General features: G+C 38.9%; 1 protein-coding gene across 6 annotated transcripts in view; it reads left to right on the forward strand.

The window, feature by feature from the left end:
* The window catches only part of DLC1 (DLC1 Rho GTPase activating protein), a 428,030-nt gene that overhangs the window by 188,216 nt on the left and 224,579 nt on the right, over nt 1–15,235 (forward strand). The gene's annotated exons all lie outside the window — the stretch shown is intronic.

The following is a 15,235-nucleotide window of genomic DNA, read 5'->3' on the forward strand; positions in this document are numbered from 1 at the left end:
AGCCTGTGGCCTGCTTCGGATTCTGTGTCTCCCTCTCTCTCTACCCCTCCCCCACTTTGTACTCTGTCTCTCTGTCTCTCAAAAATAAACATCAAAAAAATTTTTTAAATAAAAAAAATTGTTGAGAGACTTATTTTTTTTATCGCTGTAAAAAATCATTTTTGTTAAAAATTACGCTTCAGAATTAGGGTTGACTCAGAGAAGTAAATGCCACTTGGTTTATCTTTTGTCATTTATTAATATTTTTTAAGCTAAAACTAAACTAGGTACTTGCCAGTAGAAAAACAACAATTTGGTACTTATAAAATAATAAACATTAAAAATTAAATTTAAAAGGTTAATTAAAATTTTAAAAATTAAATTAAAAGTTTAAGCTTATTGACAAGACATCAATCCATATAATTTCCTAACATAACCAATGTGAGAACCTGTTTACTGGGAAGCTGGGATAATAGAAGCCAGGAATCCACTGAAATCTCTGTGGCGGGAGGAACCTGGCTCAGAGTGAGTCATAAATGAGTGAGTGAGCTTCTCTTCTACTGGCTCATGTATCCTCGAGGCTTATTTTCAGCCCCTTTGGGTATTGTCTTCACCTTATCTGTACTTTTCATATCTATCTTTTATGTTCATTTTAACCTCAGTTCAGGTGTGTAAACATTCTTCAGAGAGAGGAAACTCCACCTACAAGGCTGACTTGCGTCCATGCTCATGATGCTGTGCACGTGAGGAAAGTCGCTGTGAATAGTTTTCAGTTGTTGTGCCACAGAGAGTCTGAAGAAAAGCTAAACAAGCAAACCAAACAAAAATAAAAACATGTGTAGTAAGGAAAGACAGATGTGTGCAATCCTAACCCCTGACTGGACCGTCACCTCTTCCCCTCGCACCGTGTGTGGTTGCACACCCAGGATCTGGGGCCCATAAACAGGATGCAGAAGCGTCACGGCCATGCAATCGAAAGGTCCCCAATTTATCAGAAGAGACCTGGAGAAAGGTAGCTGGTGACTAGTTCGAATGTGTTGGCCTCAAAACTATCACCTATAGTTAATGTTTGCTCAGTGCTCACAGGATATGCAGCATTCCACTAAAGGAAGGTGGCACAAAAAAAAAAGAGGCACAGAGCCAACACCAGTCTTAGTGAGGTAGACCCTTGTGTTCAGTCAAAACTTCACAAGTATTGAGTTAAATATCTAATAATCAATACACAGAATATATGTACATGGTCTTCTAAAGCTCCACCCAGCCAGATTTTGCCAGGTTCTTTTAGATTCGGATGAGTCTACTAGCCAAAGGCAAAAATCAGTCTTGATAAAGCAATGTTCCTTTCTCTTGTATTACAAAGCCTGGGCATCATATGAGGACTTGGCATACCTGTGTATCTATGAATCAATAAGCATTACTTGCAACATGAAAGATGGTACATTGGCACAGGAAGAACAAAAAGAAAGAAAATATATTCATAGGTCCCATACTGAAGGATCTTAGAGTTTAGTTAGAGAAGTATGTGACATAAATATACACAAAAATGTGTAAAAAGACTTGTAAATAATAATACAGATCAGATAGATTTTACATTAGTAGTGGTACTATTTCCTAATCATAAAACACTCAAAAATCAGGCCACCCAAAAATTCAATAGAAAAATCACTATTTCTGCAAGACTTTTCTTTCCCCTGGGTCTCTTTGAACTGTCATTTTGATGGGAAGAAACTAGATATGAATAGAACTGACCACATCTAGGTTGAGGTGATGACAAGTTTAGACCAGTCTGGGGAGGACTGGGATTCTGTTTATCCTGCAGGCTGGACCCACAGACAGGGATGAGTTTTTCCAGGATACAGACCTAGCTTTGATGAGCCCTTCTAGTTAACCCAATGATCTGTGCCAATATTATAATTTTTTATTCATGTCTTGATATGAAAAAATTGGGAATCTCTGCAAGACTAGCAGATCGTCAAACCTCCAGGAAGTAATACTTGCTTTAGGAAAGTCTAGGAGAGGGAAGAAAGGAGATGTTTACCTGCGTGTCTCCCGATCTAGACTGTAATGAGACACTCCAAGGTGGAACCTTAGTCTTCACCTTTTCCCCAGGGCCAAGGTACCTCTTGCATAATATCTGTTTAAAATGGAATTGGATGAATCCATGTCTGGACCACTGTTAACAAATGTCTTGGCTTCCTTACCTGCCCTTGCTCTTCAACACGCTCCAGTCCGGTTTCGACATCTACCCTTACTGACTTTTCCAGCAACTTCCTTGACTTCTGTGCTGCTACACCAAATGATCACATTTTCATTCTCATCTTACAGTGTCCCTCCCACTTCCAGAATGCACCTCTCAGTTCAGAAATCTCTTCTTTCAGACTGTGTGATGTCAAAGCCTTCTGGTTTCTCTCTGCTCTGACTGGTTCTGGCCAGTGCTCTGCTGGCTTCTTCTTGACTCAGCCCCTAGAGACCAGCATCCAGTCCCAGGCCTAGTCACTTCCCATGACGTACTCTCACATCATGGGGCCTCACCTCCCTAGCTTGAGGCCCCAGAAAATTTATACTAGCTCAGACCTCTCTTCTGATCCAACAGTTTAAAAGTGCCTGGTTGAGGGGCACCTGGGTGGCTCAGTAAGCTAAGCATCTGACTCTTGATTTCAGCTCCAGTCATGATCTCACAGTTTGAGAGTTCAAGCTCCACATTGGGCTCTGCACTGACAGTGCAAAGCCTGCTTGGAATTCTCTCTCTCCTTCTCTCTCTGCTCCTCCTGTACTCTCTCTGCTCCTCCTGTACTCTCTCTTCCCCCCACCCCGACCCCACCTTTCTCAAAATAAATAAACTTAAAAAAAAATTTAAGTGTCTGGTTAAGTTTGTCCAAAACCAAAATTGGCTCCTGCTACCACCTAGCCCTAGCCCCCTTCAGGTTTCTCTTTCTGCAGTATTCCATCCGCCCAGTTTCTTAGGACAGGAGACTATCTTTGGCAGCTCTCTCTCTCTCGAACTCCCACAATCAATCTTTTACCAAGTGACCCCTAATGATTTCCCCGCCATAATATAAGTTAGGTCTGACCGTTTCCCCCATCTTCATTCAATCCCATGTTCACTGCAGCTCAAGAGGCAGTCATTTGTCTTTCCTGAACTGTTATCCCTTCCCTGTTAATGCCATCGTGGGTCCTCTTCTTTCCCCATGCATTCTCCTCTTAGCAGCCAGGGTGAGCTCTGAAAACTGCAAAGTGGGTCACATCATCACTCATCTACCTACATCCCCACATTTAGATGCGAGTGCTTACCATAAAGACAAACTGTTATATAACCTGGACACCACCTAGTGCCATCCTTTCTGTCACTCACCAGACTCCAGCCACTGATTCTATTTTCAGAACTAGAATAAAACCAGTATATTCTTCTAGCTCAGCAGTTCTCAAAGTATGGTCCCCAGGGCAGCGTAGAGGAAATAGAAACTCTGGAGCCCCACCCTAAACCTCCTGACCTAGTGAATCTGAAAACTCTGGGAGCAGGGCCCTCCAGGTGATTCTGATGCACAGTCAGGTTTGAGAACCCCTGATCTAACTACTCTGATGTGGGAATGCCTGGAAGTCCCAGTTTTATCTTTTTATTCCTTAAACATAACTGATATGGTAGGCTCTTTTAGTGGACTTAGTGGAGGAAAGATATTGGGAGCCAATATGACTTGTCCAACTTAATAAGCTGGCCTTGATGGCTTTTGAATTACGAATGGCATGATATTCGTATACATTTACGTGTACATTTTTGTGAGGCTTTGGATGTTCTATACCCCATCTTGAACGCTTAAGTGGAAGTCAACTGATACTTGTAGACTTATGGTCTAAGTGTAAGCAAGCCTTCCTTAAGTAAAAAGCTGGACCCTCTCAGTTTCTTAAACCATTACTAAAAACATCACCTCTCAGCTTCTTGAATCATTAGTGCAGTTTTTCTCTCTCTTAAATCTCAGGTTCACCAAGACTAGGAATTATACTTCATAATTTTTAATATCTTCCTCATTACCTTGCAATATTGAGTCTTAAGTGGTAGAGCCATTTTTTAACTTTAAATTGTAATAAATATAAACCACTGCGTGTTTTAAAACGTGATACAAGATGACAGTCTTTTCTCTTCGTGTTTGCTTTTCCCAGAGAATATTCATTTCTGACCTTCGTCTGTGATAATGCCAAAAGTTCTTTCTCTATGAATTCTTACATTTCTATAGCATTTTCCAAAGAGTTCCAGCAGCTGTTTGTCTTCACATGAAAGACCAATTATTTACTGAGAATTGTTCAGTGACAGCCTGCTTCATTTATGTCTCTACCTTATGATCAGGCCTCAGAAACCACCCACTCATCAGCCTTCTGTTATGTAGCAGGGCAGCATTTATGGCCTTCTGACATTTTCTTTGTGTGTGTATGAAATTATTGTCCCAGAACATGTTTAAGTGTTTGAGAAGTGCTATAAAGTATTGTGCAATTTAGTATGACTATTGGATGCAAGAAAAAAAATTCCTGTGTATCACATTATCCCTCCCTGCCTTATGTGAAATAACCCAACGGTCTCCTCAAGGGACGGGCTCTGGTCTGAAAGCCAAGTTCATTAACCTCACTCCTGCTTCTCTCCAGGCTTTCAGGGCTCTGAACAAACTCTATAAGCAAAAACCCAAGACTAACTAGCTTCTGAGGTTTCTCTTTTGTTTTTTTTCCCCAGTTTTGTAAAATAATTGTCAGAAGTTACAGGATCCTAAAAGAAATTTCTGTTATGATCCTCACTCTCAGTACTTTTGTTGTCTGTTTTCTATGTAGTTCATCTGTGTGCTGTGTAATGTCAAGAAATTCAGAACAGTTTTTAGTATATGATGTTTAAATAGATCAGTCACTTGAATCCAAGTGATTTTTTGGTAAATAATCTTTACACAGCATCACCAAATTATTACCAAAAGACTATTTGATACTCTGACAGTTGCCTTACACACACACACACACACACACACACACACACATTACACATACAAACGTAACACCTCTGAGATTTAGCAAGTAAAACACAACTGTAATTGCATTTTGGTTGGTTTAAATCCCAAATTTTCAAGTTTAGTAAAACAGCTTGATATGCAATAAGATTTAATCTGAAAAAAATCTTCCAATTTTCATTTCATAAGTAAAAGTCCATGGTTTAAATTTGGTTTCGAAGCCAAGAGCTGACTCAGATTAACACAGAAAAGGAAAAGAAAAGGAAAGCTAGATCCTATTGATAAAGTTAGAGCTTATTTTAAAATTATTTTTAAGGAATTTCCCTAGAGACATGTCTACTACATGTTCCTTAATAATATGAGTGACTAAAAAATCTTCAGGTGGCTTTCTGTGGTGTTTCTGGAGAGTCCCCTTGTTAGCACATTTGAGAAAGGCCTGCAACAACACGGTGCTCTAAAAGGCAACACTACAACGGCAAAAACAACAAAACTTTTCAACATGGCCAGCCTCTCTCTAATATGTGATTTAAAAAATTAATCTCACATGCCAGACTCTGTATCCATTGTTCTCGAATAGCAGACGTGGCCCTCTTGTGCTCAGTGGCACCTCCTGGTAGATTCTAATGAAGCCACAGAATTAAATGCATTGAGATACGTGAACCATCTCACATAATTCTTAAGCCAGCTTGCCACATGATTTACACTAACACTGCACGAGAGTATCTTTCTGTATTATCAAAGTCTCTCAGATACATCTATAATCAGAAAAAAATATTTATTTTTAAAAGAAATAATACCACCAACTAGTGAAATGCTTATTTTAGGCCTCAGTATTACTGTGGGATTTAAATAAGACACTATATATTATAGTCAATTACGATGAGTTATTCCTTCTGTTGTATTACCTTATCTCTATGTATATCAGTATGATATGAATACCATATGCCTAACTGTATGCTCACATCGTTCTTTGTTGAAAATCTTAACTTCCTTAGGAGGAGAAATTAATTTTTATTATGCTATACATGGCTCCTGATTTGACTTAAAATATACAGGGGAGCTAAATAAACACAAATTAAGGCATGATGACCATCAAGCCAAGCAGAAAGGTTAACTGCAAAGGATGAAGGCAGAATAATAATGAAGAAGAGAGGCCAGCTTTCTACTCATTTCCATTAGATCTGCCACCAAAGGAAAGGCTATTTAATTGTAGCAGGGGAATTTTGTGATTTTTTTATATTGAGTATATTAATATCTTTAAACATGAAATAGTCTTATTTATTTTATTTATTTATTTATTTTATTTATTTTATTTTTTTTTTTTTTGAGAAAGTGAGAGACAGAGCATGAGCAGGGGAGGGTCAGAGAGAGAGGGAAACGCAGAATCCGAAGCAAGGCTCCAGGATCCGAGCTGTTAGCACAGAGCCTGACATGGGGCCCGAACTCACCAACTGTGAGATCATGACCTGAGCCGAAGTCGGATGCTTAACCGACTCAGCCACCCAGGCGCCCCAAACATGAAACAGTCTTTTAAAGGAGACTTTAGGGGCGCCTGGGTGGCTCAGTCGGTTAAGCGGCCGACTTCGGCTCAGGTCATGATCTCATGGTCCGTGAGTTTGAGCCCCACGTCGGGCTCTGTGCTGACAGCTCAGAGCCTGGAGCCTGTTTCAGATTCTGTGTCTCCCTCTCTCTGACCCTCCCCCATTCATGCTCTCTCTCTGTCTCAAAAATAAATAAACGTTAAAAAAAATTTAAAAAAAAATAAAGGAGACTTTAAAGACCTAGTTCCCTAGGAAATAAGATGAATTTTAGTTTACTTGGAGTTCTGTTGATGTTTACAAAAGTTCCTCATTTAAATGTATTGGTAAGTGTGCCATTTATTGCTGCCTAAAAAATTACCCCCAAAGTTGGCAAAGTAAAATAACAATGAACATTTATAATCTCACACCCATTTGTCAGAAATTCAGGAGCAGCTTAGTTGGTTCTAGCTTAGTATCTCATGAAGTTGCACTTAAGATATCTTAAGGTGTGCCTGGGACTGAAGAATGTGTTTCTGATAAGACTCCCCTGACCGGTGGCAGGAGGCCTCCATTCCTTGCCATGTCAACATGTAGGGCAACTTGAGTGTCCTTATGACATGGGAGCTAGCTTATCCCAGTGCAAACCATCCAAAAGAGAGAGCAAGGAAGAAGCTGCAACACATTTTATGACACAGTGTCGGAAGTCACACAGTGTTATTTCAGCCATACTCAGGGAGGGAAATGAGGCTCTACCTTTTAAAGGGAGGAGTGTCAAAGAATTTGTGGACATATATCAAAACCATTACAAACTCTATGGGTAATGCCATCTCTATGCAGTAAGGAAATATTACTTCCTAGAACTCATCGGTTTCAGTCTAAGTATTTTACTAACAGACATTTCCAAGAGAAACTCAGATACTTCAGCACAAATTAAGAATTATTTAAAATTTGGAACTTTAAAGATAAGCTAAAACTTTAAAAGTAAGAAAACTATGATCTAAAGTGTTTAACGTTTTTTTTAAAGAGCTTATTGGGGTGCTTGCTTGGCTCAGTCGGTTGAGCATTGGACTTCGGCTCAGGTCATGATATCACTATTCATGAATTTGAACCCTGCATCAGGCTCGCTGCTGTCAGCACAGAGCCCGCTTCATATCCTTTGTCTACCTCTCTCTCTGCCCCTCCCCTGCTTGCACTGTCTCTCAAAAAAAAAAAAATCAGAAAAAATTAAAGTTTGTTTTGAGAGAGAGAGAGTGTGCTTACACTAGAGCAGGGGAGGAGAGAGGTGCAGAGACAGAAGTAGGGAGAGAATCCCAAGATGCTCTGTGCTATCAGTGCAGAACCCAGCAGGGGGCTCAGTCCCACAAAAGGTGAGATCATGACCTGAGCTGAAATCGGCATTCCGAAGCTTAACTGACTGAGCCACCCAGGAGCCCCTGAAGTGTTTAACCTTCTTAAGGCTATAGGACAATATCTGAGGTCCCTAGATACCCACTGTAAATTCTTTGGGGTTTAATTATATGTTAAAATGTCCACTTCTATATGAAATTCAAGTTAATAATATCAATTCAATGTTAACAGTTCATGAACGTTAGAAAGTTTTAAAGGTGGTATAAATAGACAAAAAAGTAAGAAACATAGTAAAAAAGTTTTATAGGGGGTATACTCTTATACTGTAAAAATACTGTAGTACTTGCCCTCAAGGTGCTTGCCCTTTAAGTAGAGCAAAAAGCTTCCAAACATTAACCACAACAATTAAGACTATTATTCATTAATTTTAGCAACTAACATATTGCTTTAAAAACCAGAATGATTGAACGTATTCAGCAGCTGTGGATATCAGTTAAAATATCCAGTAGATAATATCTTTAATGTTTTGATTAATAAATTAAGGGATTTAATAAAAGCAATTTGATTTATATTCAGAATTTTGTTCAGTGTAAAGAAATTTACTATAGTTCTTGAAAAAAAAAAACACATGTTCAAAATCCCAGTGGAAAAAATGCATTTGAATCGAAACATTTGTCAGGCCAGCTCAATAAATCTTTAATGTTCTAGTATTCAAGTCTCCCAAAGTGGAGAATATGTGGGAAAATGTCCTTTGTTAATGGAATTTTGACCCAAATACTAAAGAAAAGGGCTGTGGGAATTAAAACTAGGCTTACCAGAGAATATAGCACATTTACTGAATTCTTATATAAGTCACCTCTTTCATCTGGACCATGTGGATTTGGTGCGAATCATTATTTAGAGAGCCTACAAATAACAGCCACTTTTTTTTTGTAATGCTTGTTTATTTTTGAGAGACAGAGACAGAGCATGAGTAGGGGAGGGGCAGAGAGAGAGGGAAAAAGAATTCAAGGCAGCCTCCAGGCTCTGAGCCATCAGCACAGAGCCTGATGATGATGTGGGGTTCAAACTCACTAGCTGTGAGATCACGACCTCAGCCAAAGTTGGACACTAACTGACTGAGCCACCCAGGTGCCCCTACAGCCACTTTTAAAAGCCAATTTTTATGTTTGTTTCTTATCAAAAACAAAGAAGGAAATTTCCTGAAAGCTAGATGAATTATCCCCCTGATGCAGGGCTTATGTAACGGTAACCTCCTACAGAAAAGACAGTGAGTAATTGAAAAGGGGAAAGAGCCTCATTACAGATGGAACATTCTATTTGTTGCTAAAATGTATGGAACTGCTTAGGTATCTTACTTGGGAATCTCTTTATAGTGTCTAATTCCTTTATTGACTATTTCTCTGTTAAGCACATAGATGAATAAACCTGACTATTCAAAAAAATGTATGATTCTTTCCTACTACAAGATTTTGCATTTTAAGTTACTGGATTGATATTACTTCTGTGAGTTTAGGATACTGCTATATTGTAATTCTTCAATAGGAGATATATGACATGGTTTTCATATATCTTATTTTAAAACATACTACCCAATATTTTCTTTTGTTAACAAAAAAAAAAAAAGTAGATCATTGGACAAAGTTGCACCCAATAAAAAAGTTAAAAGCTACCCCCAGAGGAGCTTGGTTTCTCAAAGCAAAGATAGGGTACATTTTTAACCCATTTCATGGATAGCAGAAATCACAAGGAGGCCATATATCCCAGATGTGATTAGGACACAGTTTAAGATAATAAAGTAGCATCTTGCTGATATTTAGAACTAGAAATCATTTGATATAGTGCCAATTTGATTGTTTAAAACCCAAACCAGCTTTTTGTCAGCCCTAATTATCTAGTCTCAGAATTAAGCAACAGCCTAGAGAAGATGCTGAGAGGAATAAGCTGGGGATACAGACCGTAACTGGATAGTGTTTGCCAATGGGGGGGAAATGGAACCCCATTTATCATACAAGATTACTCTTTAGGGTCAGGTGTCCATCATATGCTTCCTGCATTACTTTCACTTTGGAAGAATGTTTTTTATTTTGTCAATGTGCCTGTAACATAAACACTCTCGTAAATGAAACAGCCACTAAACCAATTACTTTTGACCTTGATGAAAGGTAGCACCATTATAAGTATAAATCAGCACTTTACCATCACTGATGATTGATGGAAAAACCCCAGGTCTGCAAAAGCCAGCTCTATTTAAATTGCTCCTTGCTTTGGACTGAACCTCACTCCATTGTGTTTCTTTGGAAGCATCACATGAGGTTAAACTGCAGAGCATTCAATTTGTCTCATGAAAGTGTATAAACATTTTCGAGTGTGGTCATAAAAAGTAAGTGACTTTTTTACTCCAGTGAGTGTACTCTTAGCCAGTAATGTCTGCTTGGGAAAAACGGGGTGGGGGGGCAGGGAAGGGGCAACCAGCCCAGGACTGACATGTAGAAAAGGCAAAAAGTGCCAGGGTTTCGTGTTTCACTTTGTGTTAGTGCCCCCTGCTCCTTTAAAATCCATCGCATCCACCCAGTCGGCATCTCCAATGTGATGAAAGTTCAATTACTCCTTTACACTCACATTCCAGTTTTTATTTCCCAGTAATTAAAAACAATACCAATATCTTCGGTTTCTCATCTATTTTATTTCTCTTGCTATCTATGGTGGCAGGTGTTTACAGAAAAAGTAATATCTCAGTCCAGAGAAGTTACATAAAGTAGGGGTTAAGAACATAGACTTACTCTGTGTTAAAATCCTGCATTCAATTACTGGCTTGACCATTTGTGAAAGTTGAGACCTTGGGCAGTAAGTTACCTTGTCTCTTATGTGATTGACTCTTATATAAAATGGAATAATGACAGTAGTCCTTTCATAGGGTAGTTATTAATATTATATTAGTTATTATTTGCTGGTGCTTAGAAAAATGCCTGGAATAGAGTGAGCACTGAGTAAGTGTTACCTCTCAATAGGCATTGCCTATTCCCTGTGTCATTGGGGCATTTTGCCCTCATTTCATCCAGGTATTCACAAAATGCTGACCCTTCTGATTACTGTTATAACCTGTTTCTTGACTACAGCTTCTCTCTCTGACTTTTCCTTTTCTCAACCTTCTTTCCATTCTCCTCAACTTCTATCTGCCCACACAATTCTGTGGACACCAGCTGGGTGTCTTACAATTTAACTGAATTCTGACACTATGTACCAGAAGGCAGATCCCACATGTTAAGGATTTAGTCACTCAAGACTGCCCTTTCCCTCCCCAGTTCAGATGCTAGTTGCAAGCCCAGGTTATTGCCTGTGCTTCAGACCAATAGCTATAGATCGGAAGTTCCAATGACCCACCGCCTAGGTTCAATTAGTTCATTAGAGTAGCTCATAGAACTCTGCCGAACATTTTACTTACTAGACTACTGGTTTATTATATAAGGATGTATCTCAGGGATATCCAGATGGAAGAGATGTGTAAGGCAAGGCATGGGGAAAGAGTGCAGCACTTCCATGCCCTCTCTAGTGCACAACTCTGCCCAAATCTGCACACGTCCACCAACCTAGAAGCTCTCTGCACCCCATCCATTGGGGCTTTATGGAGACTTCAGCGCATAGGCACAATTGATTAAATCATGGCCATTGGTGATTGAATTCAATCTTCAGCCCTTCTCCCAGCCCAGGAGGTTGGTGGGTGGGGCTGAAAGTGCCAACCCTCTAATTATTTGCCTGGCTCCACTGGCAATCAGCCTCCATTCTTAGGTACCAAAGTCACCTCATTAACATAAAAAAGACACCTTTATCACTCTTACAATTTAGGAAGTTACAGGGGTTGTAGAAGCTCTGTGCCAGGAACAAGGTGGAAGATCAAATATATATTTCTTTTTACAAATCACGATATCACACCCTTACAGTCACTACTGGGTGTCCCCATAGGCCTAACCTACCTGGAAGCTATGAGGCATGAGACCCTATTGATGGAATCCATACAAAATGTTTCCATATAAGTTACCATCCGAACTAGCACACTTTTGAGAGTAAAAGGAGTTGTTTAAATTAATTATAATTACTGCAAAAAATGTTACTCAATAATTACGTAACTATTGCAGATGTTTAGACCCTACATTAAATGATGAGACCGCTGTAACAGGAATGCCCCGACTACTATATACACTTTATGGCAGGACTGCTCCAACTCTGTTTCCCCACATATTTCATGTGTGCATATTTCGCATATACCTAACCCATGTTTCCCTCTTCCCCCATCAGGCTCTGTATGTCCTGCAGACCATAGCAGGCACCAGACAACAACTGACTGGTACATCAAGTGACCAGTAGGGCAGCAGTCAGACAGTTCCATCATTACCTGAAGTCAGGATTGAGCTGTCCCTAGCCACGTGTGTCCGAGTGCACTTTGTTAAACCAGCGAGCAACCTGCATGCTGTTCTTGAAACAAGCAGGTGCTTGTTCGATGACATCTGGAAAGGGCCAGGAAGAAAGGTTTTTTTATCACTAGTCATCTTTCAGATGTAACCATATATCAAAGTGAGAACTTTGTTCTCTGCACATGCATATCACACATTACTAGACAAGATTATAGAAGCCAGAAAGAAAAACAGGCCCTGACCCATATTAATACACTATTCATAATTTTATATCATTAAAAAATAACACTCCAAAACCAAGTATTATCTTACCATACAATCTAGCAATTACACTCTTTAGTGGTAAAGTTGTAAACTCCAAAGGAGTGGAAACTTGTGTCCACACAAAAACCTGCAACCAAATGCTTATTGGAGCATTTTTCATAGTTAACTGCCAAACCCCGGAAGCATCCAAGATGTCCTTCAGTAGGTAAATGGACACATAAACTGGTATATTCAGACAATGGAATATTATTCACTAAGAAGAAGTGAGCTGTCAAGCCATGAAAAGGCCATGGAGGAAACTTAAATGTAAATTACTAAGTTAAAACAACCAGGAAGGGCTTCGTGCTCTATGGTTCCATCTATGTGATACTCTGGAGACAGTAAAAAGATCAGTGGTCACCAGGGGTTGAAGGGAGGGTGAGATGAATAGTCAGAGCGCAGAGGACTTTAAGAGCAACAAAACTATTCTGTATGATTCTATAATGGTAGATACATGTCATATATTTTTGTCCAAATCCATAGAATTTACAACACCAAGAGTGAACTCTCATGCAAGCTATGGACTTTGAGTGATCAGGATGTGCCAACCAAATAATAAATACAACAAACGTACCACTCTGTGGAGGCTGTCGATAATGGAGGAGGCTGTGCATGTGTAAGGGCAACGGGTATAGTTGCAATCTTTGTACCTTCCACTCAGTTTTGTTGTGAACATAAAACTGTCCTGAAAAATAAAGTCTAGTTTGTTTGTTTTTTAAAAGGAACATTCTGAGACAAATGCTAAACTGACCAGGATGCCCTTGTAAGCCGGGATTATCCCAGGAAAACCAGAGCATATGGCGCCCCTTCCCATCCAGGTCAGACTTCCTGCACAGAGTAGAAAGGAAATCTGGAAGGCCAAATGGAAACTTTCCAGCAAAGAAGGGGATTCAAGTCTGGCGTGGTAAAAGAAATTGAGTTGGGCTCCAAGACCTTGTGATTTGAGGAGAGAGGTCCTAGAATATCTATCATGTCATCAAAAGCCGGCAATTGAAAGACCTTTACATAATGTTTATCTAAATTAAGCCCTCTTTGTCCCTCATAGGGTAGACCCCTCCTACAATTTATGACTTAATTCAGGCATATAACTCAGAAATGCTAACAAACATCTCTTCTGCCTAAGTATGCATCCTCAAAGAGCAGAACATTTTTAAATATCTCAGTGTTCATACAATTTACAGCTTTGGAACATTGAACATTTGGTTATTATTTGATTAGTAGCCTCATTTCAAAAGCCTTTCTTTTTGTTGTTGTTGTTGTTTGTTTTAATTTTTATTTAAATTCCAGTTAGCATACAGTGTAATATTTTTTTCTTTTTTTAAATTTACATCCAGGGGCGCCTGGGTGGCGCAGTCGGTTAAGCGTCCGACTTCAGCCAGGTCACGATCTCGCGGTCCGGGAGTTCGAGCCCCGCGTCAGGCTCTGGGCTGATGGCTCAGAGACTGGAGCCTGTTTCCAATTCTGTGTCTCCCTCTCTCTCTGCCCCTTCCCCGTTCATGCTCTGTCTCTCTCTGTCCCAAAGTAAATAAACGTTGAAAAAAAAAAATTAAAAAAATAAATAAATAAATAAATTTACATCCAAATTAGCATATAGTGCAATAATGATTTCAGGAGTAGATTCCTTAGTGCCTCTTACCCATTTAGCCCATCCCCCCTCCCACAACCCCTCCAGTAACCCTCAGTTTGTTCTCCATATTTATGAGTCTCTTCTGTTTTGTCCCCCTCCCTGTTTTTATATTATTTTTGTTTCCCTTCCCTTATGTTCATCTGTTTTGTCTCTTAAAGTCCTTATATGAGTGAAGTCATATGATTTTTATCTTTCTCTGACTAATTTCACTTATATAGTGTAATATTAGTTTCAGGTTTGTGATTTTTTTTCCAGTTTCTATTAGTCCTCTGTCACTCCAAATTTCATCCTTAGGTCCCAGTCACTTTTAGTGGATTCTTGCCCTCGCTCAGGTCTGTGGTTTATCGCACATATAAAATAGATATTTCAAATCAAATTTATTAGTGAATACCACTACAATAAATATCTCCCTATAACAAAAATGTTTCTGGCATCCAGCCAAAGGCCCACTTACATGAAGTAATATTTGATAAGAGCAAATTCCAATTCAGTGAACAAAGTGATAATTTGTCATAAAAAGATTTATGTATATCATTTAAGTAGTTTTAATCTGTATCTTTTGTGCAGTTATGACTTAGGGGTATATGTTTTGAATTTCTATCAAAAGTTTAGTTCTGCCAAAGTTATTTTAAGTTGGAAGTATGAAACTATGAGAATATTAGTAAATTTGGAGTAATACGGGGGAACATGTAGTCATTGAATTATTGAAATGAACATAAACTTATATTGGAATATAACTGGTAGTAATAACTTGGTCAAGATGGGTATGAGTGAAATGCTTCCTTATCTCTCAGCCTTCTAAGACACTAAGTTAAAATAAAACAAACTCATAAATTCATATATAAATTATTTTGTTTGTAAGCTAGATATTGTACAGAATTCTATGTTGAACCATTAACAAATACTTTGCCTCTATACTTTTTTTTAATTCCAGTATTAACAGAGTATAATTAATACAGTGTTATATTACTTTCAAGTGTACAATGTAGTGATTTAACAATTCTATACATTACTCAGTGCTCATCACGATAAGTGTGCTCTTAATTCCCTTCACTGGTTCGCTCATTC

The sequence above is a fragment of the Prionailurus bengalensis genome, chromosome B1 (genome assembly GCF_016509475.1).
Source record: "Prionailurus bengalensis isolate Pbe53 chromosome B1, Fcat_Pben_1.1_paternal_pri, whole genome shotgun sequence".
NCBI classification, from domain to species: Eukaryota; Metazoa; Chordata; class Mammalia; order Carnivora; family Felidae; genus Prionailurus; species Prionailurus bengalensis.